Here is a 24,270-nt window from a genome sequence, read left to right as displayed (position 1 = left end):
ACAGGGCTCGATGGAGACCGACAGAGCCCGAGGAAACCCGACAGGGCCCGACGGAGCTCGATAGGGCCCGAGCAAACCCGACAGGGCCTGACGGAGCCTGACAGGGCTCGATGGAGACCGACAGAGCCCGAGGAAACCCGACAGGGCCCGACGGAGCCCGATAGGACCCGAGCAAACCCGACAGAGCCTGACGGAGCCCGACAGGGCCCGAGCAAACCCGAAAGGGCCCGACGAAGCCTGACAGGGCTCGATGGAGCCTCACAGGGCCCGAGGAAACCCGACAGGGCCCGACGGAGCCCGATAGGGCCCGAGCAAACCCGACAGGGCCCGATGGAGCCCGACAGGGCTCGAGCAAACCCGACAGGGCCCGAGGAAACCCGACAGGGCGCGACGGAGCCCGACAGGGCCTGAGCAAACCCGAAAGGGCCCGACGGAGCCTGACAGGGCTCGATGGAGCCCGACAAGGCCCGAGGAAACCCGACAGGGCCCCACGGAGCCCGATAGGGCCCGAGCAAACCCGACAGGGCCTGACGGAGCCTGACAGGGCCCGGGCAAACCCGATGGGGCATGCTAGAGCCCGACAGAGCCCGAGCAAACCCGACAGGGCCCGACAAGGCCCGACAGGGCCTGAGCAAACCCGAAAGGGCCCGACGGAGCCTGACAGGGCTCGATGGAGCCCGACAGGGCTCGAGGAAACCCGACAGGGCCCGAGCGAATCTGACAGGGCCCGACGGAGCCCGACAGGACAGGGCAAACCCGACAGGGCCCGAGCAAACCCGACAGGGCCTGACAAGGCCCGACAGGGCCTGAGCAAACCCGACAGGACCTGACAAAGCCTGACAGGGCCCGACGGAGCCCGACAGGGCACGAGCAAACCCGTAAGGGCCGGACGGAGCCTGACAGGGCCCGAGCAAACCCGACAGGGCCCGAGCGAATCTGACAGGGCCCGACGGAGCCCGACAAGACGCGGGCAAACCCGACAGGGCCCGAGCAAACCCGACAGGACTTGACGGAGCCTGACAGGGCCCGAGGAAACCCGAAAGAGACCGACGGAGCCCGAGAGGGCCCGAGCAAACCCGACAGGGCCCGAGCAAACCTGACAGGGCTTGTCGGAGCCTGACAGGGCCTGAGTAAAACCGAAAGAGCCCGAACAAACCCGACAAAGCTCGACGGAGCACGACAGGGCCCGAGCAATCCCGACAGGGCCCGACAAGGCCCGACAGGGCCCGAGCAAACCCGACAGGGCCCGACAAAGCCTGACAGGGCCGGACGGAGCCCGACAGGGCCCGAGCAAACCCGACAAAGCCTCACAGAGCCTGACAGGGCTCGATGGAGCCCGACAGGGCCCGAGGAAACCCGACAGGGCTAGATGGAGCCCGACAGGGCCCGAGCAAACCCGACAGGGCCCGACTAAGCCCGACAGGGCCCCAGCAAACCCGACAGGGCCCGAGCAAACCCGACAGGGCCAGACGGAGCCTGACAGGGCCTGAGCAAACCCGACAGGGCTCGACGGAGCCTGACAGGGCCTGAGCAAACCCGCCAGGGCCCGAGCAAACCTGATAGGGCCCGACGGAGCCCGACAGGGCCCGAGCAAACCTGACAGGGGTCGACGGAGCCTGACAGGGCCTGAGCAAACCCGACAGGGCCCGAGCATACCTGACAGGGGTCGACGGAGCCTGACAGGGCCTGAGCAAACCCAACAGGACCCGACAAAGCCTGACAGGGTTCGATGGAGCCCGACAGGGCCCGAGCAAACCCGACATGGCTCAACGGAGCCCGACAGGGCCCGAGCAAACCTGACAGGGGTCGACGGAGCCTGACAGGGCCTGAGCAAACCCGACAGTGCCCGAGCAAACCCGACAGGGCCCAACGGAGCCCGACAGAGCCCGAGCAAACCCGACAGGGCCCGACAAGGCCCGACAGGGCCAGAACAAACCTGACAGGACCTGACAAAGCCTGACAGGGCCCGACGGAGCCCGACAGGGCCCGAGCAAACCCAAAAAGGCCCGACGAAGCCTGACAGGGCTCGATGGAACCCGACAGGGCCCGAGGAAACCCGACATGGCCCGACGGAGCCCGACAGGGCCCGAGCAAACCCGAAAGGGCCCGACGGAGCCTGACAGGGCTCGATGGAGACCGACAGAGCCCGAGGAAACCCGACAGGGCCCGACGGAGCTCGATAGGGCCCGAGCAAACCCGACAGGGCCTGACGGAGCCTGACAGGGCTCGATGGAGACCGACAGAGCCCGAGGAAACCTGACAGGGCCCGACGGAGCCCGATAGGACCCGAGCAAACCCGACAGGGCCTGAGCAAACCCCACAGTGCCTGAGCAAACCCGACAGGGCCCGAGCAAACCCGACAGGGCCCGACGGAGCCTGACAGGGCTCGATGGAGACCGACAGAGCCCGAGGAAACCCGACAGGGCCCGACGGAGCTCGATAGGGCCCGAGCAAACCCGACAGGGCCTGACGGAGCCTGACAGGGCTCGATGGAGACCGACAGAGCCCGAGGAAACCCGACAGGGCCCGACGGAGCCCGATAGGACCCGAGCAAACCCGACAGAGCCTGACGGAGCCCGACAGGGCCCGAGCAAACCCGAAAGGGCCCGACGGAGCCTGACAGGGCTCGATGGAGCCCGACAGGGCCCGAGGAAACCCGACAGGGCCCGAGCGAATCTGACAGGGCCCGACGGAGCCCGACAGGACAGGGCAAACCCGACAGGGCCCGAGCAAACCCGACAGGGCCTGACAAGGCCCGACAGGGCCTGAGCAAACCCGACAGGACCTGACAAAGCCTGACAGGGCCCGACGGAGCCCGACAGGGCACGAGCAAACCCGTAAGGGCCGGACGGAGCCTGACAGGGCCCGAGCAAACCCGACAGGGCCCGAGCGAATCTGACAGGGCCCGACGGAGCCCGACAAGACGCGGGCAAACCCGACAGGGCCCGAGCAAACCCGACAGGACTTGACGGAGCCTGACAGAGCCCGAGCAAACCCGACAGGGTCTGACAAGGCCTGACAGGGCCTGAGCAAACCTGACAGGATCTGACAAAGCCTGACAGGGTCCGATGGAGCCCGACAGGGCCCGAGCAAATCCGACAGGGCTCGATGGAGCCCGACAGGGCCCGAGGAAACCCGACAGGGCGCGACGGAGCCTGACAGGGCCCGAGCAAACCCGACAGGGCTCGACAATGCCCGACAGGGCCCGAGCAAACCCGACAGGGCCCGACGGAGCCTGACAGGGCTCGATGGAGACCGACAGAGCCCGAGGAAACCCGACAGGGCCCGACGGAGCTCGATAGGGCCCGAGCAAACCCGACAGGGCCTGACGGAGCCTGACAGGGCTCGATGGAGAACGACAGAGCCCGAGGAAACCCGACAGGGCCCGACGGAGCCCGATAGGACCCGAGCAAACCCGACAGAGCCTGACGGAGCCCGACAGGGCCCGAGCAAACCCGAAAGGGCCCGACGAAGCCTGACAGGGCTCGATGGAGCCTCACAGGGCCCGAGGAAACCCGACAGGGCCCGACGGAGCCCGATAGGGCCCGAGCAAACCCGACAGGGCCCGATGGAGCCCGACAGGGCTCGAGCAAACCCGACAGGGCCCGAGGAAACCCGACAGGGCGCGACGGAGCCCGACAGGGCCTGAGCAAACCCGAAAGGGCCCGACGGAGCCTGACAGGGCTCGATGGAGCCCGACAAGGCCCGAGGAAACCCGACAGGGCCCCACGGAGCCCGATAGGGCCCGAGCAAACCCGACAGGGCCTGACGGAGCCTGACAGGGCCCGGGCAAACCCGATGGGGCATGCTAGAGCCCGACAGAGCCCGAGCAAACCCGACAGGGCCCGACAAGGCCCGACAGGGCCCGAGCAAACCTGACAGGGGTCGACGGAGCCTGACAGGGCCTGAGCAAACCCGACAGGGCCCGAGCATACCTGACAGGGGTCGACGGAGCCTGACAGGGCCTGAACAAACCCGACAGGACCCGACAAATCCTGACAGGGTTCGATGGAGACCGACAGGGCCCGAGCAAACCCAACATGGCTCAACGGAGCCCGACAGGGCTCGAGCAAACCTGACAGGGGTCGACGGAGCCTGACAGGGCCTGAGCAAACCCGACAGTGCCCGAGCAAACCCGACAGGGCCCAACGGAGCCCGACAGAGCCCGAGCAAACCCGACAGGGCCCGATGGAGCCCGACAGGGCTCGAGCAAACCCGACAGGGCCCGAGGAAACCCGACAGGGCGCGACGGAGCCCGACAGGGCCTGAGCAAACCCAAAGGGCCCGACGGAGCCTGACAGGGCTCGATGGAGCCCGACAGGGCCCGAGGAAACCCGACAGGGCCCGACGGAGCCCGACAGGGCCCAAGCAAACCTGACAGGGCCTGAGCAAACCCGACAGTGCCTGAGCAAACCCGACAGGGCCCGAGCAAACCCGACAGGGCCCGACGGAGCCTAACAGGGCTCGATAAAGACCGACAGAGCCCGAGGAAACCCGACAGGGCCTGACGGAGCCCGATAGGCCCCGAGCAAACCCGACAGGGCCTGACGGAGCCCGACAGGGCCCGAGCAAAGCCTCATAGGGTCCGACGGATCCTGACAGGGCTCGATGGAGCCCGACAGGGCCCGAGGAAGCCCGACAGGGCCCGAGCAAACCCGACAGGGCCCAAGCAAACCCGACAGGGCCCGAGCATACCTGACAGGGGTCGACGGAGCCTGACAGGGCCTGAGCAAACCCGACAGGACCCGACAAATCCTGACAGGGTTCGATGGAGACCGACAGGGCCCGAGCAAACCCAACATGGCTCAACGGAGCCCGACAGGGCTCGAACAAACCTGACAGGGGTCGACGGAGCCTGACAGGGCCTGAGCAAACCCGACAGTGCCCGAGCAAACCCGACAGGGCCCAACGGAGCCCGACAGAGCCCGAGCAAACCCGACAGGGCCCGACAAGGCCCGACAGGGCCAGAACAAACCTGACAGGACCTGACAAAGCCTGACAGGGCCCGACGGAGCCTGACAGGGCCCGAGCAAACCCAAAAAGGTCCGACGAAGCCTGACAGGGCTCGATGGAACCCGACAGGGCCCGAGGAAACCCGACATGGCCCGACGGAGCCCGACAGGGCCCGAGCAAACCCGAAAGGTCCCGACGGAGCCTGACAGGGCTCGATGGAGCCCGACAGGGCCCGAGGAAACCCGACAGGGCCCGACGGAGCCCGACAGGGCCCAAGCAAACCTGACAGGGCCTGAGCAAACCCGACAGTGCCTGAGCAAACCCGACAGGGCCCGAGCAAACCCGACAGGGCCCGACGGAGCCTAACAGGGCTCGATAAAGACCGACAGAGCCCGAGGAAACCCGACAGGGCCTGACAAGGCCTGACAGGGCCTGAGCAAACCTGACAGGATCTGACAAAGCCTGACAGGGTCCGATGGAGCCCGACAGGGCCCGAGCAAATCCGACAGGGCTCGATGGAGCCCGACAGGGCCCGAGGAAACCCGACAGGGCGCGACGGAGCCTGACAGGGCCCGAGCAAACCCGACAGGGCTCGACAATGCCCGACAGGGCCCGAGCAAACCCGACAGGGCCCGACGGAGCCTGACAGGGCTCGATGGAGACCGACAGAGCCCGAGGAAACCCGACAGGGCCCGACGGAGCTCGATAGGGCCCGAGCAAACCCGACAGGGCCTGACGGAGCCTGACAGGGCTCGATGGAGACCGACAGAGCCCGAGGAAACCCGACAGGGCCCGACGGAGCCCGATAGGACCCGAGCAAACCCGACAGAGCCTGACGGAGCCCGACAGGGCCCGAGCAAACCCGAAAGGGCCCGACGAAGCCTGACAGGGCTCGATGGAGCCTCACAGGGCCCGAGGAAACCCGACAGGGCCCGACGGAGCCCGATAGGGCCCGAGCAAACCCGACAGGGCCCGATGGAGCCCGACAGGGCTCGAGCAAACCCGACAGGGCCCGAGGAAACCCGACAGGGCCCGACGGAGCCTGACAGGGCTCGATGGAGCCTCACAGGGCCCGAGGAAACCCGACAGGGCCCGACGGAGCCCGATAGGGCCCGAGCAAACCCGACAGGGCCCGATGGAGCCCGACAGGGCTCGAGCAAACCCGACAGGGCCCGAGCAAACCCGACAGGGCCCGACAAGGCCCGACAGGGCCAGAACAAACCTGACAGGACCTGACAAAGCCTGACAGGGCCCGACGGAGCCCGACAGGGCCCGAGCAAACCCAAAAAGGTCCGACGAAGCCTGACAGGGCTCGATGGAACCCGACAGGGCCCGAGGAAACCCGACATGGCCCGACGGAGCCCGACAGGGCCCGAGCAAACCCGAAAGGTCCCGACGGAGCCTGACAGGGCTCGATGGAGCCCGACAGGGCCCGAGGAAACCCGACAGGGCCCGACGGAGCCCGACAGGGCCCAAGCAAACCTGACAGGGCCTGAGCAAACCCGACAGTGCCTGAGCAAACCCGACAGGGCCCGAGCAAACCCGACAGGGCCCGACGGAGCCTAACAGGGCTCGATAAAGACCGACAGAGCCCGAGGAAACCCGACAGGGCCTGACGGAGCCCGATAGGCCCCGAGCAAACCCGACAGGGCCTGACGGAGCCCGACAGGGCCCGAGCAAAGCCTCATAGGGTCCGACGGATCCTGACAGGGCTCGATGGAGCCCGACAGGGCCCGAGGAAGCCCGACAGGGCCCGAGCAAACCCGACAGGGCCCAAGCAAACCCGACAGGGCCTGAGCAAACCCCACAGTGCCTGAGCAAACCCGACAGGGCCCGAGCAAACCCGACAGGGCCCGACGGAGCCTGACAGGGCTCGATGGAGACCGACAGAGCCCGAGGAAACCCGACAGGGCCCGACGGAGCTCGATAGGGCCCGAGCAAACCCGACAGGGCCTGACGGAGCCTGACAGGGCTCGATGGAGACCGACAGAGCCCGAGGAAACCCGACAGGGCCCGACGGAGCCCGATAGGACCCGAGCAAACCCGACAGAGCCTGACGGAGCCCGACAGGGCCCGAGCAAACCCGAAAGGGCCCGACGGAGCCTGATAGGGCTCGATGGAGCCCGACAGGGCCCGAGGAAACCCGACAGGGCCCGAGCGAATCTGACAGGGCCCGACGGAGCCCGACAGGACAGGGCAAACCCGACAGGGCCCGAGCAAACCCGACAGGGCCTGACAAGGCCCGACAGGGCCTGAGCAAACCCGACAGGACCTGACAAAGCCTGACAGGGCCCGACGGAGCCCGACAGGGCACGAGCAAACCCGTAAGGGCCGGACGGAGCCTGACAGGGCCCGAGCAAACCCGACAGGGCCCGAGCGAATCTGACAGGGCCCGACGGAGCCCGACAAGACGCGGGCAAACCCGACAGGGCCCGAGCAAACCCGACAGGACTTGACGGAGCCTGACAGGGCCCGAGGAAACCCGAAAGAGACCGACGGAGCCCGAGAGGGCCCGAGCAAACCCGACAGGGCCCGAGCAAACCTGACAGGGCTTGTCGGAGCCTGACAGGGCCTGAGTAAAACCGAAAGAGCCCGAACAAACCCGACAAAGCTCGACGGAGCACGACAGGGCCCGAGCAATCCCGACAGGGCCCGACAAGGCCCGACAGGGCCCGAGCAAACCCGACAGGGCCCGACAAAGCCTGACAGGGCCCGACGGAGCCCGACAGGGCCCGAGCAAACCCGACAAAGCCTCACAGAGCCTGACAGGGCTCGATGGAGCCCGACAGGGCCCGAGGAAACCCGACAGGGCCCGACGGAGCCCGATAGGGCCCGAGCAAACCCGACAGGGCCCGATGGAGCCCGACAGGGCTCGAGCAAACCCGACAGGGCCCGAGGAAACCCGACAGGGCGCGACGGAGCCCGACAGGGCCTGAGCAAACCCGAAAGGGCCCGACGGAGCCTGACAGGGCTCGATGGAGCCCGACAAGGCCCGAGGAAACCCGACAGGGCCCCACGGAGCCCGATAGGGCCCGAGCAAACCCGACAGGGCCTGACGGAGCCTGACAGGGCCCGGGCAAACCCGATGGGGCATGCTAGAGCCCGACAGGGCCCGAGCAAACCCGACAGGGCCCGACAAGGCCTGACAGGGCCCGAGCAAACCTGACAGGGGTCGACGGAGCCTGACAGGGCCCGAGCAAACCCGACACGGCCCGAACAAACCTGACAGGGCTCGAAGGAGCCCGACAGGGCCCGAGGAAACCAGACAGGGCCCGACAGAGCCTGACAGGGCCCGAGCAAACCCGACATGGCCCGAGCAAACGTGACAGGGTTCGACAAAGCCTGACAGGGCTCGATGGAGCCTGACAGGGCCCAAGGAAACCCGACAGGGCCCGACGAAGCCTGACAGGGCCCGAGCAAACCCGACAGGGCTCGACAAAACCCTGACAGGGCCCGAGCAAACCCGACAGGGCCCGAGCAAACCTGACAGGGCACGAAGGAGCCCGACAGGGCCCGAGCAAACCCGACAGGGCCCAACGGATCCCGACAGGGCCTGAGCAAACCTGACAGGGCCCGACGGATCCCGACAGGGCACGAGCAAACCCGACAGGGCCCGAGCGAATCTGACAGGGCCCGACGGAGCCCGACAGGACAGGGCAAACCCGACAGGGCCCGAGCAAACCCGACAGGGCCTGACAAGGCCCGACAGGGCCTGAGCAAACCCGACAGGACCTGACAAAGCCTGACAGGGCCCGACGGATCCCGACAGGGCACGAGCAAACCCATCAGGGCCTGACGGAGCCTGACAGGGCCCGAGCAAACCCGACAGGGCCCGAGCGAATCTGACAGGGCCCGACGGAGCCCGACAAGACGCGGGCAAACCCGACAGGGCCCGAGCAAACCCGACAGAGCTTGACGGAGCCTGACAGAGCCCGAGCAAACCCAACAGGGTCTGACAAGGCCTGACAGGGCCTGAGCAAACCTGACAGGACCCGACAAAGCCTGACAGGGTCTGATGGAGCCCGACAGGGCCCGAGCAAACCCGACAGGGCTCGATGGAGCCCGACAGGGCCCGAGGAAACCCGACAGGGCGCGACGGAGCCTGACAGGGCCCGAGCAAACCCGAAAGGGCTCGACAATGCCCGACAGGGCCCGAGCAAACCCGACAGGATCCGTCGAAGCCTGACAGTGCTTCAGCAAACCTGACACGGCTTGAGCAAACCCGACAGGGCCCGACGGATCCCGACAGGGCCTGAGGAAACCGGACAGAGCCCGACGGAGCCCGACAGGGCCCTAGCAAACCCGACAGGGCCCGAGCAAACCCGACAGGGGTCGACGGAGCCTGACAGGGCCCGAGCAAACCCGACAGGGCCCAACGGAGCCCGACAGAGCCCGAGCAAACCCGACAGGGCCCGACAAGGCCCGACAGGGCCCGAACAAACCTGACAGGACCTGACAAAGCCTGACAGGGCCCGACGGAGCCCGACAGGGCCCGAGCAAACTTGAAAAGGCCTGACGGAGCCTGACAGGGCTCGATAGAGCCCAACAGGGCCCGAGGAAACCCGACAGGGCCCGACGGAGCCCGACAGGGCCCGAGCAAACCCGGCAGGGCCCGACGGAACCCGACAGGGCCCGAGCAAACCCGACAGGGCCCGAGGAAACCCGACAGGGCCCGACGGAGCCTGACAGGGCCCGAGCAAACCCGACAGGGCTCGACGGAGCCCGACAGGGTATGAGCACAATCGACAGGGTCCGACGAAGCCTGACAGAGCTTCAGCAAACCTGACAGGGCCTGAGCAAACCCGACAGGGCCCGACAAAGCCCGACAGGGTTCGACAAAGCCTGACAGGGCTCGATGGAGCCCTACAGGGCCCGAGGAAACCCGACAGGGCCCGACGGAGCCTGACAGGGCCCGAGCAAACCCGACAGGGCTCGACGGAGCCCGACAGGGCCCGAGGAAACCAGACAGGGCCCGACAGAACCCGACAGGGCCCGAGCAAACCCGACGTGGCCCGAGCAAACCCGACAGGGTTCGACAAAGCCTGACAGGGCTCGATGGAGCCCGACAGGGCCCAAGGAAACCCGACAGGGCCCGACGGAGCCTGACAGGGCCCGAGCAAACCCGACAGGGCTCGACGGAGCCTGACAGGGCCCGAGCAAACCCCACACGGCCCGAGCAAACCTGACAGGGCTCGAAGGAGCCCGACAGGGCCCGAGGAAACCAGACAGGGCCCGACAGAACCCGACAGAGCCCGAGCAAACCCGACGTGGCCCGAGCAAACCCGACAGGGTTCGACAAAGCCTGACAGGGCTCGATGGAGCCCGACAGGGCCCAAGGAAACCCGACAGGGCCCGACGGAGCCTGACAGGGCCCGAGCAAACCCGACAGGACTCGACGGAGCCTGACAGGGCCCGAGCAAACCCGACAGGGCCCGAGCAAACCTGACAGGGCACGAAGGAGGCCTACAGGGCCCGAGCAAACCCAACAGGGCCCAACGGATCCCGACAGGGCCCAAGCAAACCTGACAGGGCCCGACGGAGCCCGACAGGGCCCAAGCAAACCTGAAAGGGCCCGACGGAGCCTGACAGGGCTCGATGGAGCCCGACAGGGCCCGAGCAAACCTGACAGGGCACGAAGGAGGCCTACAGGGCCCGAGCAAACCCGACAGGGCCCCACGGAGCCCGATAGGGCCCGAGCAAACCCGACAGGGCCTGACGGAGCCTGACAGGGCCCGAGCAAACCCGACAGGGCCCGAGCGAATCTGACAGGGCGTGACGGAGCCCGACAGGACGCGGGCAAACCCGACAGGGCCCGAGCAAACCCGACAGGGCCTGACAAGGCCCGACAGGGCCTGAGCAAACCCGACAGGACCTGACAAAGCCTGACAGGGCCCGACGGATCCCGACAGGGCACGAGCAAACCCATCAGGGCCTGACGGAGCCTGACAGGGCCCGAGCAAACCCGACAGGGCCCGAGCGAATCTGACAGGGCCCGACGGAGCCCGACAAGACGCGGGCAAACCCGACAGGGCCCGAGCAAACCCGACAGAGCTTGACGGAGCCTGACAGAGCCCGAGCAAACCCAACAGGGTCTGACAAGGCCTGACAGGGCCTGAGCAAACCTGACAGGACCCGACAAAGCCTGACAGGGTCTGATGGAGCCCGACAGGGCCCGAGCAAACCCGACAGGGCTCGATGGAGCCCGACAGGGCCCGAGGAAACCCGACAGGGCGCGACGGAGCCTGACAGGGCCCGAGCAAACCCGAAAGGGCTCGACAATGCCCGACAGGGCCCGAGCAAACCCGACAGGATCCGTCGAAGCCTGACAGTGCTTCAGCAAACCCGACACGGCTTGAGCAAACCCGACAGGGCCCGACGGATCCCGACAGGGCCTGAGGAAACCGGACAGAGCCCGACGGAGCCCGACAGGGCCCTAGCAAACCCGACAGGGCCCGAGGAAACCCGACAGGGGTCGACGGAGCCTGACAGGGCCCGAGCAAACCCGACAGGGCCCAACGGAGCCCGACAGAGCCCAAGCAAACCCGACAGGGCCCGACAAGGCCCGACAGGGCCCGAACAAACCTGACAGGACCTGACAAAGCCTGACAGGGCCCGACGGAGCCCGACAGGGCCCGAGCAAACTTGAAAAGGCCTGACGGAGCCTGACAGGGCTCGATAGAGCCCAACAGGGCCCGAGGAAACCCGACAGGGCCCGACGGAGCCCGACAGGGCCCGAGCAAACCCGGCAGGGCCCGACGGAACCCGACAGGGCCCGAGCAAACCCGACAGGGCCCGAGGAAACCCGACAGGGCCCGACGGAGCCTGACAGGGCCCGAGCAAACCCGACAGGGCTCGACGGAGCCCGACAGGGTATGAGCACAATCGACAGGGTCCGACGAAGCCTGACAGAGCTTCAGCAAACCTGACAGGGCCTGAGCAAACCCGACAGGGCCCGACAAAGCCCGACAGGGTTCGACAAAGCCTGACAGGGCTCGATGGAGCCCTACAGGGCCCGAGGAAACCCGACAGGGCCCGACGGAGCCTGACAGGGCCCGAGCAAACCCGACAGGGCTCGACGGAGCCCGACAGGGCCCGAGGAAACCAGACAGGGCCCGACAGAACCCGACAGGGCCCGAGCAAACCCGACGTGGCCCGAGCAAACCCGACAGGGTTCGACAAAGCCTGACAGGGCTCGATGGAGCCCGACAGGGCCCAAGGAAACCCGACAGGGCCCGACGGAGCCTGACAGGGCCCGAGCAAACCCGACAGGGCTCGACGGAGCCTGACAGGGCCCGAGCAAACCCCACACGGCCCGAGCAAACCTGACAGGGCTCGAAGGAGCCCGACAGGGCCCGAGGAAACCAGACAGGGCCCGACAGAACCCGACAGGGCCCGAGCAAACCCGACGTGGCCCGAGCAAACCCGACAGGGTTCGACAAAGCCTGACAGGGCTCGATGGAGCCCGACAGGGCCCAAGGAAACCCGACAGGGCCCGACGGAGCCTGACAGGGCCCGAGCAAACCCGACAGGACTCGACGGAGCCTGACAGGGCCCGAGCAAACCCGACAGGGCCCGAGCAAACCTGACAGGGCACGAAGGAGGCCTACAGGGCCCGAGCAAACCCAACAGGGCCCAACGGATCCCGACAGGGCCCAAGCAAACCTGACAGGGCCCGACGGAGCCCGACAGGGCCCAAGCAAACCTGAAAGGGCCCGACGGAGCCTGACAGGGCTCGATGGAGCCCGACAGGGCCCGAGCAAACCTGACAGGGCACGAAGGAGGCCTACAGGGCCCGAGCAAACCCGACAGGGCCCCACGGAGCCCGATAGGGCCCGAGCAAACCCGACAGGGCCTGACGGAGCCTGACAGGGCCCGAGCAAACCCGACAGGGCCCGAGCGAATCTGACAGGGCGTGACGGAGCCCGACAGGACGCGGGCAAACCCGACAGGGCCCGAGCAAACCCGACAGGGCCTGACAAGGCCCGACAGGGCCTGAGCAAACCCGACAGGACCTGACAAAGCCTGACAGGGCCCGACGGATCCCGACAGGGCACGAGCAAACCCATCAGGGCCTGACGGAGCCTGACAGGGCCCGAGCAAACCCGACAGGGCCCGAGCGAATCTGACAGGGCCCGACGGAGCCCGACAAGACGCGGGCAAACCCGACAGGGCCCGAGCAAACCCGACAGAGCTTGACGGAGCCTGACAGAGCCCGAGCAAACCCAACAGGGTCTGACAAGGCCTGACAGGGCCTGAGCAAACCTGACAGGACCCGACAAAGCCTGACAGGGTCTGATGGAGCCCGACAGGGCCCGAGCAAACCCGACAGGGCTCGATGGAGCCCGACAGGGCCCGAGGAAACCCGACAGGGCGCGACGGAGCCTGACAGGGCCCGAGCAAACCCGAAAGGGCTCGACAATGCCCGACAGGGCCCGAGCAAACCCGACAGGATCCGTCGAAGCCTGACAGTGCTTCAGCAAACCCGACACGGCTTGAGCAAACCCGACAGGGCCCGACGGATCCCGACAGGGCCTGAGGAAACCGGACAGAGCCCGACGGAGCCCGACAGGGCCCTAGCAAACCCGACAGGGCCCGAGGAAACCCGACAGGGGTCGACGGAGCCTGACAGGGCCCGAGCAAACCCGACAGGGCCCAACGGAGCCCGACAGAGCCCAAGCAAACCCGACAGGGCCCGACAAGGCCCGACAGGGCCCGAACAAACCTGACAGGACCTGACAAAGCCTGACAGGGCCCGACGGAGCCCGACAGGGCCCGAGCAAACTTGAAAAGGCCTGACCAAGCCTGACAGGGCTCGATAGAGCCCAACAGGGCCCGAGGAAACCCGACAGGGCCCGACGGAGCCCGACAGGGCCCGAGCAAACCCGGCAGGGCCCGACGGAACCCGACAGGGCCCGAGCAAACCCGACAGGGCCCGAGGAAACCCGACAGGGCCCGACGGAGCCTGACAGGGCCCGAGCAAACCCGACAGGGCTCGACGGAGCCCGACAGGGTATGAGCACAATCGACAGGGTCCGACGAAGCCTGACAGAGCTTCAGCAAACCTGACAGGGCCTGAGCAAACCCGACAGGGCCCGACAAAGCCCGACAGGGTTCGACAAAGCCTGACAGGGCTCGATGGAGCCCTACAGGGCCCGAGGAAACCCGACAGGGCCCGACGGAGCCTGACAGGGCCCGAGCAAACCCGACAGGGCTCGACGGAGCCCGACAGGGCCCGAGGAAACCAGACAGGGCCCGACAGAACCCGACAGGGCCCGAGCAAACCCGACGTGGCCCGAGCAAACCCGACAGGGTTCGACAAAGCCTGACAGGGCTCGATGGAGCCCGACAGGGCCCAAGGAAACCCGACAGGGCCCGACGGAGCCTGACAGGGCCCGAGCAAACCCGACAGGGCTCGACGGAGCCTGACAGGGCCCGAGCAAACCCCACACGGCCCGAGCAAACCTGACAGGGCTCGAAGGAGCCCGACAGGGCCCGAGGAAACCAGACAGGGCCCGACAGAACCCGACAGGGCCCGAGCAAACCCGACGTGGCCCGAGCAAACCCGACAGGGTTCGACAAAGCCTGACAGGGCTCGATGGAGCCCGACAGGGCCCAAGGAAACCCGACAGGGCCCGACGGAGCCTGACAGGGCCCGAGCAAACCCGACAGGACTCGACGGAGCCTGACAGGGCCCGAGCAAACCCGACAGGGCCCGAGCAAACCTGACAGGGCACGAAGGAGGCCTACAGGGCCCGAGCAAACCCGACAGGGCCCCACGGAGCCCGATAGGGCCCGAGCAAACCCGACAGGGCCTGACGGAGCCTGACAGGGCCCGAGCAAACCCGACAGGGCCCGAGCGAATCTGACAGGGCGTGACGGAGCCCGACAGGACGCGGGCAAACCCGACAGGGCCCGAGCAAACCCAACAGGGCCCGACGGAGCCCGACAGGGCCTGAGGAAACCAGACAGGGCCCGACGGAGCCCGACAGGGCCCTAGCAAACCCAACAGGGCCCGAACAAACCCGACAGGGCCCGAGTGAATCTGACAGGGCCTGACGGAGCCCGACAGGACGCGGGCAAACCCGACAGGGCCTGACAAGGCCTGACAGGGCCTGAGCAAACCCGACAGGACCCGACAAAGCCTGACAGGGTCCGATGGAGTCCGACAGTGCCCGAGCAAACCCGACAGGGCTCGATGGAGCCCGACAGGGCCCGAGGAAACCCGACAGGGCGCGACGGAGCCTGACAGGGCCCGAGCAAACCCGACAGGACTCGACGAAGCCCGACAGGGCCCGAGCAAACCCGACAGGGTCCGTCGAAGCCTGACAGGGCTTCAGCAAACCCGACAGGGCCCGAGCAAACCCGACAGGGCCCGACGGAGCCCGACAGGGCCTGAGGAAACCCGGCAGGGCCCGACGGAGCCCGACAGGGCCCTAGCAAACCCGACATGGCCCGAGCAAACCCGACATGGCTTGACGGAGCCTGACAGGGCCCGAACAAACCCGACAGGGCCCGAGCAAACCCGACAGGGCCCAACGGAGCCCGACAGAGCCCGAGCAAACCCAACAGGGCCCGACAAGGCCCGACAGAGCCCGAACAAACCTGACAGGACCTGACAAAGCCTGACAGGGCCCGATGGAGCCCGACAGGGCCCGAGCAAACCCGAAAAGGCCCGACGGAGCTTGACAGGGCTCGATGGAGCCCGACAGGGCCAGAGGAAACCCGACAGGGCCCCACGGAGCCCGATAGGTCCCGAGCAAACCCGACAGGGCATGACGGAGCCTGACAGGGCGCGGGCAAACCCGACAGGGCATGCTGGAGCCCGAGAGAGCCCGAGCAAACCCGACAGGGCCCGACAAGGCCTGACAGGGCCCGAGCAAACCTGACAGGACCTGACAAAGCCTGACAGGGCCCGATGGAGCCCGACAGGGCCTGAGCAAACCCGAAAGAGCCCGACGGAGCCTGACAGGGCTCGATAGATTCCGACAGGGCCCGAGGAAACCCGACAGGGCCCGACAAAACCCGACAGGGCCCGAGCAAACCCGACAGGGCCCGAGGAAATCCGACAGGGCCCGACGGAGCCTGACAGGGCCCGAGCAAACCCGACAGGGCCCGACGGAACCCGACAGGGCCCGAGCAAACCCGACAGGGCCCGAGGAAATCCGACAGGGCTCGACGGAGCCTGACAGGGCCCGAGCAAACCCGAAAGGGCTCGACAGAGCCCGACAGGGCCTGAGCAAACCCGACAGGGTCCGTCGAAGCCTGACAGGGCTTCAGCAAACCCGACAGGGCCTGAGCAAACCCAACAGGGCCCGACGGACCCCGACAGGGCCTGAGGAAACCAGACAGGGCCCGACGGAGCCCGACAGGGCCCTAGCAAACCCGACAGGGCCCGAGCAAACCCGACAGGACTTGACGGAGCCTGACAGGGCCCGAGCAAACCCGACAGGGCCCGAGCAAACCCGACAGGGCCCAATGGAGCCCGACAGAGCCCGAGCAAACCCGACAGGCTCCGTCGCGCCCTGTTGGGTTTCCTTGGGCCCTGTCGGGCTCCATCGAGCCCTGTCGGGTTTGCTCGGGCCCTGTCAAGCTCCATCGGACCCTGTCAGGCCTTGTCGGGTCCTGTCGGGTTTGCTCAGGCCCTGTCGGGCCTTGTCAGGCACTGTCAGGTTTGCTCGGGCCCTGTCGGGTTTGCCCGGGTCCTGCCGGGCTCCGTCGGGCCCTGTCAGATTCGCTCGGGCCCTGTCGGGTTTGCTCGGGCCCTGTCGGGTTTGCTCGGGCCCTGTGGGGTTTGCTCGGTCCCTGTCAGGCTCTGTCAAGCCCTGTCGGGTTTGCTCGGGCCCTGTTGGGTTTGCTCGGGCCCTGTCGGGTTTGCTCGGGCCCTGTCAGGTTCGCTCGGGCCCTGTCAGGTTTGCTCGGGCCCTGTCAGGCTCGGTCGGGCCCTGTCAGGTTCGCTCGGGCCCTGTCAGGCTCCGTCGAGCCCTGTCGGGTTTGCTCGAGCCCTGTCAGGCTCCGTCGGGCCCTGTCGGGTTTCCTCGGGTCCTGTCGGGCTCCATTGAGCCCTGTCAGGCTTTGTCGAACCCTGTCGGGTTTGCTCGGGCCCTGTCGGGTTTGCTCGGGACCTGTCGGGCTCTGTCGTGCCCTGTCTGGTTTCCTCGAGACCTGTCGGGCTCCGTCGGGCCCTCTCGGGTTTGCTCAGGCCCTGTCAGGTTTGCTGAAGCCCTGTCAGGCTTCGTCGGACCCTATCGAGTGTGCTCAGACCATGTCAGGCTCCGTCGAGCCCTGTCGGGTTTGCTCGGGCCCTGTCAGGCTCCGTCAGGCACTGTCGGATTTCCTCGTGCCCTGTGGGACTCTATCGAGCCCTGTCAGGCTCCGTCGGGCTCTTTCGGGTTTGCTCAGGCCCTGTCGGGCTCCGTCGGGCCCTGTCAGGCTTTGTCAGGTCGTGTCAGGTTTGCTCGGGCCTTTTCGGGCCTTGTCGGGCCCTGTCGGGTTTGCTCGGGATCTGTCGGTTTCCAGCGTGCCCTGTCGGGTTTGCTCGGGCCCTGTCGGGCTCCGTCAGGCCCTGTCGGGTTTGCTCGGGCCCTATCGGGCTCCGTGGGGCGCCGTCGAGTTTCCTCGGGCCCTGTCGGGCTCCATCGAGCCCTGTCAGGCTCCGTCGGGCCCTTTCGGGTTTGCTCGGGCCCTGTCGGGCTCCGTCGGGCCCTGTCGGATTTGCTCAGGCCCTGTCAGGTTTGTTCGAGCCCTGTCGGGCTCCATCGGGCCCTGTCGGGTTTGCTCGAGCCCTATCGGGCTCAGTCGGGCCCTGTCGGGTTTCCTCGGGCCCTGTCGGGCTCCATCGAGCCCTGTCAGGCTTCGTCGGGCCCTTTCAGGTTTGCTCGGGCCCTGTCGGGTTTGCCCATGTCCTGTCGGGCTCCGTCGGGCCCTGTCAGATTCGCTCGGGCCCTGTCGGGTTTGCTCGGGCCCTGTCAGGCTCCGTCAGGCTCTGTCTAGTTTGCTCCTGCCCTGTCGGGCTCCTTCGGGCCCTGTCAGGTTTGCTTGGGCCCTGTCGGGCTCCGTCAGGCCCTGTCGGGTTTGCTTGGGCCCTATCGGGCTCCCTCGGGCCCTGTCGGGTTTCCTTGGGCCCTGTCGGGCTCCGTCGAGCACTGTCAGGCTTTGTCGGGTCCTGTCGGGTTTGCTCAGGCCCTGTCGGGCCTTGTCTGGCCCTGTCGGGTTTGCTCGGGCCCTGTCGGGTTTGCCCACGTCCTGTCGGGCTCCGTCGGGCCCTGTCAGATTCGCTCGGGCCCTGTCGGGTTTGCTCGGGCCCTGTCAGGCTCCGTCAGGCTCTGTCTAGTTTGCTCCTGCCCTGTCGGGCTCCGTCGGGCCCTGTCAGGTTTGCTTGGGCCCTGTCGGGATCCGTTGGGCCCTGTTGGGTTTGCTCGGGCCCTGTCAGGCTCCGTCAGGCCCTGTCTGGATGCTCGTGCCCTGTCGAGCTCCGTCGGGCCCTGTCAGGTTTGCTTGGGCACTGTCGGGCTCGGTCGGGCCCTGTCGGGTTTCCTTGGGCCCTGTCGGGCTCCATCGAGCCCTGTCAGGCTTTGTCGAACCCTGTCGGGTTTGATCAGGCCCTGTCGGGTTTGCTCGGGCCCTGTCCGGCTCCGTTGGGGCCTGTCGGTTTGCGCGGGCCTTGTCGGGTTTTCTGAAGCCCTGTCAGGCTTCGTCGGAACCTGTCGAGTGTGCTCGGGCCCTGTCGGGCTCCGTCGAGCCCTGTCAGGTTTTCTCGGGCCTTGTCAGGCTCCGTCGGGCCCTGTCGGGTTTGCTTGGGCCCTGTCGGGTTTGCTCAGGCCCTGTCGGGTTCCGTCGAGCCCTGTCGGGTTTGCTCGAGCCCTGTCGGCCTCCATCGGGCCCTGTCAGGTTTGCTCGGGCCCTATCAGGCTCTGTCGGGCCCTGTCGGGTTTCCTCGGGCCCTGTCGGGCTCCATCGAGCCCTGTCAGGTTTGCTCGGGCCCTATCAGGCTCCGTCGGGCTCTTTCGGGTTTGCTCGGGCCCTGTCGGGCTCCGTCGGGCCCTGTCGGGTTTGCTCGAGCCCTGTCGGGCTCCGTCGGGCCCTGTCTGGTTTCCTCGGGCTCTGTCGGGCTCCGTCGGCCCTGTCGGGTTTGCTCGGGCCATGTCGGGTTTGCTGAAGCCCTGTCAGGCTTCGTCGGACCCTGTCGGGTTTGCTCGAGCCCTGTCGGGCTCCATCGAGCCCTGTCAGGCTCCGTCGGGCCCTTTCGGGTGTGCTCGGGCCCTGTCGGGCTCCGTCGGGCCCTGTCGGGTTTGCTCGAGCCCTGTCGGGCTCCGTCGGGCCCTGTCTGGTTTGCTCGGGCTCTGTCGGGCTCCGTCGGGCCCTGTCGGGTTTACTCGGGCCATGTCGGGTTTGCTGAAGCCCTGTCAGGCTTCGTCGGACCCTGTCGGGTTTGCTCGAGCCCTGTCGGCCTCCATCGGGCCCTGTCAGGTTTGCTCGGGCCCTATCAGGCTCTGTCGGGCCCTGTCGGGTTTCCTCGGGCCCTGTCGGGCTCCATCGAGCCCTGTCAGGCTTCGTCGGGCCCTTTCGGGTTTGCTCGGGCCCTGTCGGGCTCCGTCAGGCCCTGTCGGGTTTGCTCGGGCCCTATCGGGCTCCGTCGCGCCCTGTCGGGTTTGCTCGGGCTCTGTCAGGCTCCGTCGGGCCCTGTCGGGTTTCCTCGGGCCCTGTCGGGCTCCATCAAGCCCTGTCAGGCTTTGTCGAACCCTGTCGGGTTTGCTCGGGCCCTGTCGGGTTTGCTTGGGCCCTGTCGGGCTCTGTCGGGCCCTGTCTGGTTTCCTCGGGCCCTGTCGGGCTCCGTCGGACCCTGTCGGGTTTGCTCGGGCCCTGTCAGGCTCCGTCGGGCCCTGTCGGGTTTGCTCGGGCCTTGTCGGGCTCCATCGAGCCCTGTCAGGCTTTGTCGAACCCTGTCGGGTTTGCTCGCGCTCTGCCGGGTTTGCTCGGATCCTGTCGGGCTCTGTCGGGCCCTGTCTGGTTTGCCCGGGCCCTGTCAGGCTCCGTCGGGCCCTGTCGGATTCCCTCGGGCCCTCTCGGGTTCCGTCGGGCCCTCTCGGGTTCCGTCAAGCCCTCTCGGGTTTCCTCGGGCCCTGTCGGACTCTATCGAGCCCTGTCAGGCTCCGTCGGGCTCTTTAGGGTTTGCTCAGGCCCTGTCGGGCTCCGTCGGGCCCTGTCAGGCTTTGTCAGGTCCTGTCAGGTTTGCTCGGGCCCTGTCGGGCCTTGTCGGGCCCTGTCGGGTTTGCTCGAGCTCTGTCGGGCTCCAGCGTGCCCTGTCGGGTTTGCCCGGGCCCTGTCAGGCTCCATCAGGCCCTGTCGGGTTTGCTCGGGCCCTATCGGGCTCCGTGGGGCCCTGTCGGGTTTCCTCGGGCCCTGTCGGGCTCCATCGAGCCCTGTCAGGCTCCGTCGGGCCCTTTCGGGTTTGCTCGGGCCCTGTCGGGCTCCGTCAGGCCCTGTCGGGTTCGCTCAAGCACTGTCGGGCTCTGTCGGGCCCTGTCGGGTTTCCTTGGGCCCTGTCGGGCTCCATCGAGCCCTCTCAGGCTTTGTCGAACCCTGTCGGGTTTGCTCAGGCCCTGTCAGGTTTGCTCGGGCCCTGTCGGGCTCTGTCGGGCCCTGTCTGGTTTCCTCGGGCCCTGTCGGGCTCCGTTGGGCCCTGTCGGTTTGCTCGGGCCCTGTCGGGTTTTCTGAAGCCCTGTCAGGCTTCGTCGGACCCTGTCGAGTGTGCTCGGGCCCTGTCGGGCTCCGTCGAGCCCTGTCAGGTTTTCTCGGGCCTTGTCAGGCTTTGTCGGGCCCTGTCGGGTTTGCTCGGGCCCTGTCGGGTTTGCTCAGGCCCTGTCGGGTTCCGTCAGGCCCTGTCGGGTTTCCTTGGGCCCTGTCGGACTCCACTGAGCCCTGTCAGGCTCCGTCGGGCTCTTTCGGGTTTGCTCGGGCCCTGGCGGGCTCCGTCGGGCCCTGTCAGGCTATGTCAGGACGTGTCAGGTTTGCTCGGGCCCTGTCGGGCCGTGTCGGGCCCTGTCGGGTTTGCTCAGGCCCTGTCGGGTTTCCTTGGGCCCTGTCGGACTCCACTGAGCCCTGTCAGGCTCCGTCGGGCTCTTTCGGGTTTGCTCGGGCCCTGGCGGGCTCCGTCGGGCCCTGTCAGGCTATGTCAGGACGTGTCAGGTTTGCTCGGGCCCTGTCGGGCCGTGTCAGGCCCTGTCGGGTTTGCTCAGGCCCTGTCGGGTTTCCTTGGGCCCTGTCGGACTCCACTGAGCCCTGTCAGGCTCCGTCGGGCTCTTTCGGGTTTGCTCGGGCCCTGGCGGGCTCCGTCGGGCCCTGTCAGGCTATGTCAGGTTTGCTCAGGCCCTGTCGGGTTTCCTTGGGCCCTGTCGGACTCCACTGAGCCCTGTCAGGCTCCGTCGGGCTCTTTCGGGTTTGCTCGGGCCCTGGCGGGCTCCGTCGGGCCCTGTCAGGCTATGTCAGGACGTGTCAGGTTTGCTCGGGCCCTGTCGGGCCGTGTCGGGCCCTGTCGGGTTTGCTCGGGCTCTGTCGGGCTCCAGCGTGCCCTGTCGGGTTTGCCCGGGCCCTGTCAGGATCCGTCAGGCCCTGTCGGGTTTGCTCGGGCCCTATCGGGCTCAATCAGGCCCTGTCGGGTTTCCTTGGGCCTTGTCGGGCTCCATCGAGCCCTGTCAGGCTCCGTCGGGCCCTTTCGGGTTTGCTCGGGCCCTGTCGGGCTCCGTCGGGCCCTGTCGGGTTTGCTCGGGCCCTGTCGGGCTCCGTCGGGCCCTGTCTGGTTTCCTCGGGCTCTGTTGGGCTCCTTCGGGCCCTGTCGGGTTTGCTCGGGCCATGTCGGGTTTGCTGAAGACCTGTCAGGCTTCGTCGGACCCTGTCGGGTTTGCTCGAGCCCTGTCGGGCTCCATCGGGCTCTGTCGGGTTTGCTCGGGCCCTATCGGGCTCCGTCGGGCCCTGTCGGGTTTCCTCGGGCCCTGTCGGGCTCCATCGAGCCCTGTCAGGCTTCGTCGGGCCCTTTCGGATTTGCTCGGGCCCTGTCAGGCTCCGTCAGGCCCTGTCGGGTTTCGTCGGGCCCTGTCGGGTTTGCTCGGGCCCTGTCAGGCTCCGTCAGGCCCTGTCGGGTTTGCTCGTGCCCTGTCGGGCTCCGTCGGGCCCTGTCGGGTTTGCTCAGGCCCTGTCGGAATCCGTTGGGCCTTGTCGGTTTTGCTCGGGCCCTGTCGGGCTCCTTCGTGCCCTGTCAGGATTGCTCGGGCCCTGTCGGGTTTACTCGGGCCCTGTCAGGCTCCGTCGAGCCCTGTCGGGTTTCCTCGGGCCCTGTCGGGCTCCATCGAGCCCTGTCACGCTTTGTCGAACCCTGTCGGATTTCCTCGGGCCCTGTCGGGTTTGCTCGGGTCCTGTCGGGCTCTGTCGGGCCCTGTCGGGTTTGCTCGGGCCCTGTCGGGCTCCGTCGGGCCCTGTCGGATTCCCTCGGGCCCTCTCGGGTTCCGTCGGGCCCTGTCGGGTTTCCTCGGGCCCTGTCGGGCTCCATCGAGCCCTGTCAGGCTTCGTCGGGCCCTTTCGGATTTGCTCGGCCCCTGTCGGGCTGTGTCAGGCCCTGTCGGGTTTCTTCGGGCCCTGTCGGGCTCCACCGAGCCTTGTCAGGCTTCGTCGGGCCCTTTCGGGTTTGCTCGGGCTCTGTCAGTCTCCGTCGGGCCCTGTCGGGTTTCCTCGGGCCCTGTCGGGCTTTATCAAGCCCTGTCAGGCTTTGTCGAACCCTGTCGGGTTTGCTCGAGCCCTGTCGGGTTTCCTCGGGCCCTGTCGGGCTCCATCGAGCCCTGTCAGGCTCCGTCGGGCCCTTTCGGGTTTGCTCGGGCCCTGTCGGGCTCCGTCGGGCCCTGTCGGGTTTGCTCGGGCCCTGTCGGGTTTGCTCGGGCCCTGTCAGGCTTTGTCAAGCCCTGTCGGGTTTGCTAGGGCCGTGTCGGGCTCCGTCGGGCCCTGTCAGGCTTTGTCGAACCCTGTCGGGTTTGCTCGGGCCCTGTCGGGTTTGCTCGGGCCCTGTCGGGCTCTGTCGGGCCCTGTCTGGTTTCCTCGGGCCCTATCGGGCTCCGTCGGGCCCTGTCGGATTTGCTCGGGCCCTGTCGGGTTTGCTGAAGCCCTGTCAGGCTTCGTCGGACCCTGTCGGGTTTGCTCGGGCCCTGTCGGGCTCCGTCGAACCCTGGCGGGTTTGCTCGGGCCCTGTCAGGCTCCGTCGCGCCCTGTCGGGTTTCCTCGGGCCCTGTCAGGCTCCATCGAGCCCTGTCAGGTTTGCTCGGGCCCTGTCGGGTTTGCTCGGGCCCTGTCGGGCTCCATCGGACTCTATCAGGCTTTGGCGGGTCCTGTCGGGTTTGCTCAGGCCCTGTCGGGCCTTGTCAGCCCCTGTCAGGTTTGCTCGCGCCCTGTCGGGCTCCGTCGGGCTCTGTCAGGTTCTCTCGGGCCCTGTCAGGTTTGCTCGGGCCCTGTCAGGCTCCGTCAGGCCCTATCGGGTTTGCTCGAGCCCTGTCGGGCTCCGTCAGGCCCTGTCAGGTTTGCTCGGGCCCTGTCGGGCCTTGTCAGGCCCTGTCGGGTTTGCTCGGGACCTGTCGGGTGTGCCCGCGTCCTGTCGGGCTCCGTCGGGCCCTGTCAGATTCGCTCGGGCCCTGTCGGGTTTGCTCGGGCCCTGTCAGGCTCCGTCAGGCCCTGTCGGGTTTGCTCGTGCCCTGTCGGGCTCCGTCGGGCCCTGTCGGGTTTGCTCGGGCCCTGTCGGGGTCCTGCGTGCCCTGTCAGGTTTGCTCGGGCCCTGTCGGGTTTGCTCGGGCCCTGTCAGGCTCCGTCGGGCTCTGTCGGGTTTCCTCGGGCCCTGTCGGGCTCCATCGAGCCCTGTCAGGCTTTGTCGAACCCTGTCGGGTTTGCTCGGGCCCTGTCGGGTTTGCTCGGGTCCTGTCCGGCTCTGTCGGGCCCTGTCGGGTTTGCTCGGGCCCTGTCAGGCTCCGTCAAGCCCTGTCGGATTTCCTCGGGCCCTCTCGGGTTCCGTCCGGCCCTCTCAGGTTCCGTCCGGCCCTGTCGGGTTTCCTCGGGCCCTGTCGGACTCTATCGAGCCCTATCAGGCTACGTCGGGCTCTTTCGGGTTTGCTCAGGCCCTGTCGGGCTCCGTCGGGCCCTGTCAGGCTTTGTCAGGTCCTGTCAGGTTTGCTGAAGCCCTGTCGGGCCTTGTCGGGCCCTGTCGGGTTTGCTCGGGCTCTGTCAGGCTCCAGCGTGCCCTGTCGGGTTTGCCCGGGCCTGTCAGGCTCCATCAGGCCCTGTCGGGTT

This window comes from Patagioenas fasciata, unplaced genomic scaffold, assembly GCF_037038585.1.
Source record: "Patagioenas fasciata isolate bPatFas1 unplaced genomic scaffold, bPatFas1.hap1 Unplaced_6, whole genome shotgun sequence".
In the NCBI taxonomy this organism is placed as follows: Eukaryota; Metazoa; Chordata; class Aves; order Columbiformes; family Columbidae; genus Patagioenas; species Patagioenas fasciata.
The sequence above is the reverse complement of the archived record's forward strand: the minus strand, read 5'-3'. Positions refer to the sequence as shown.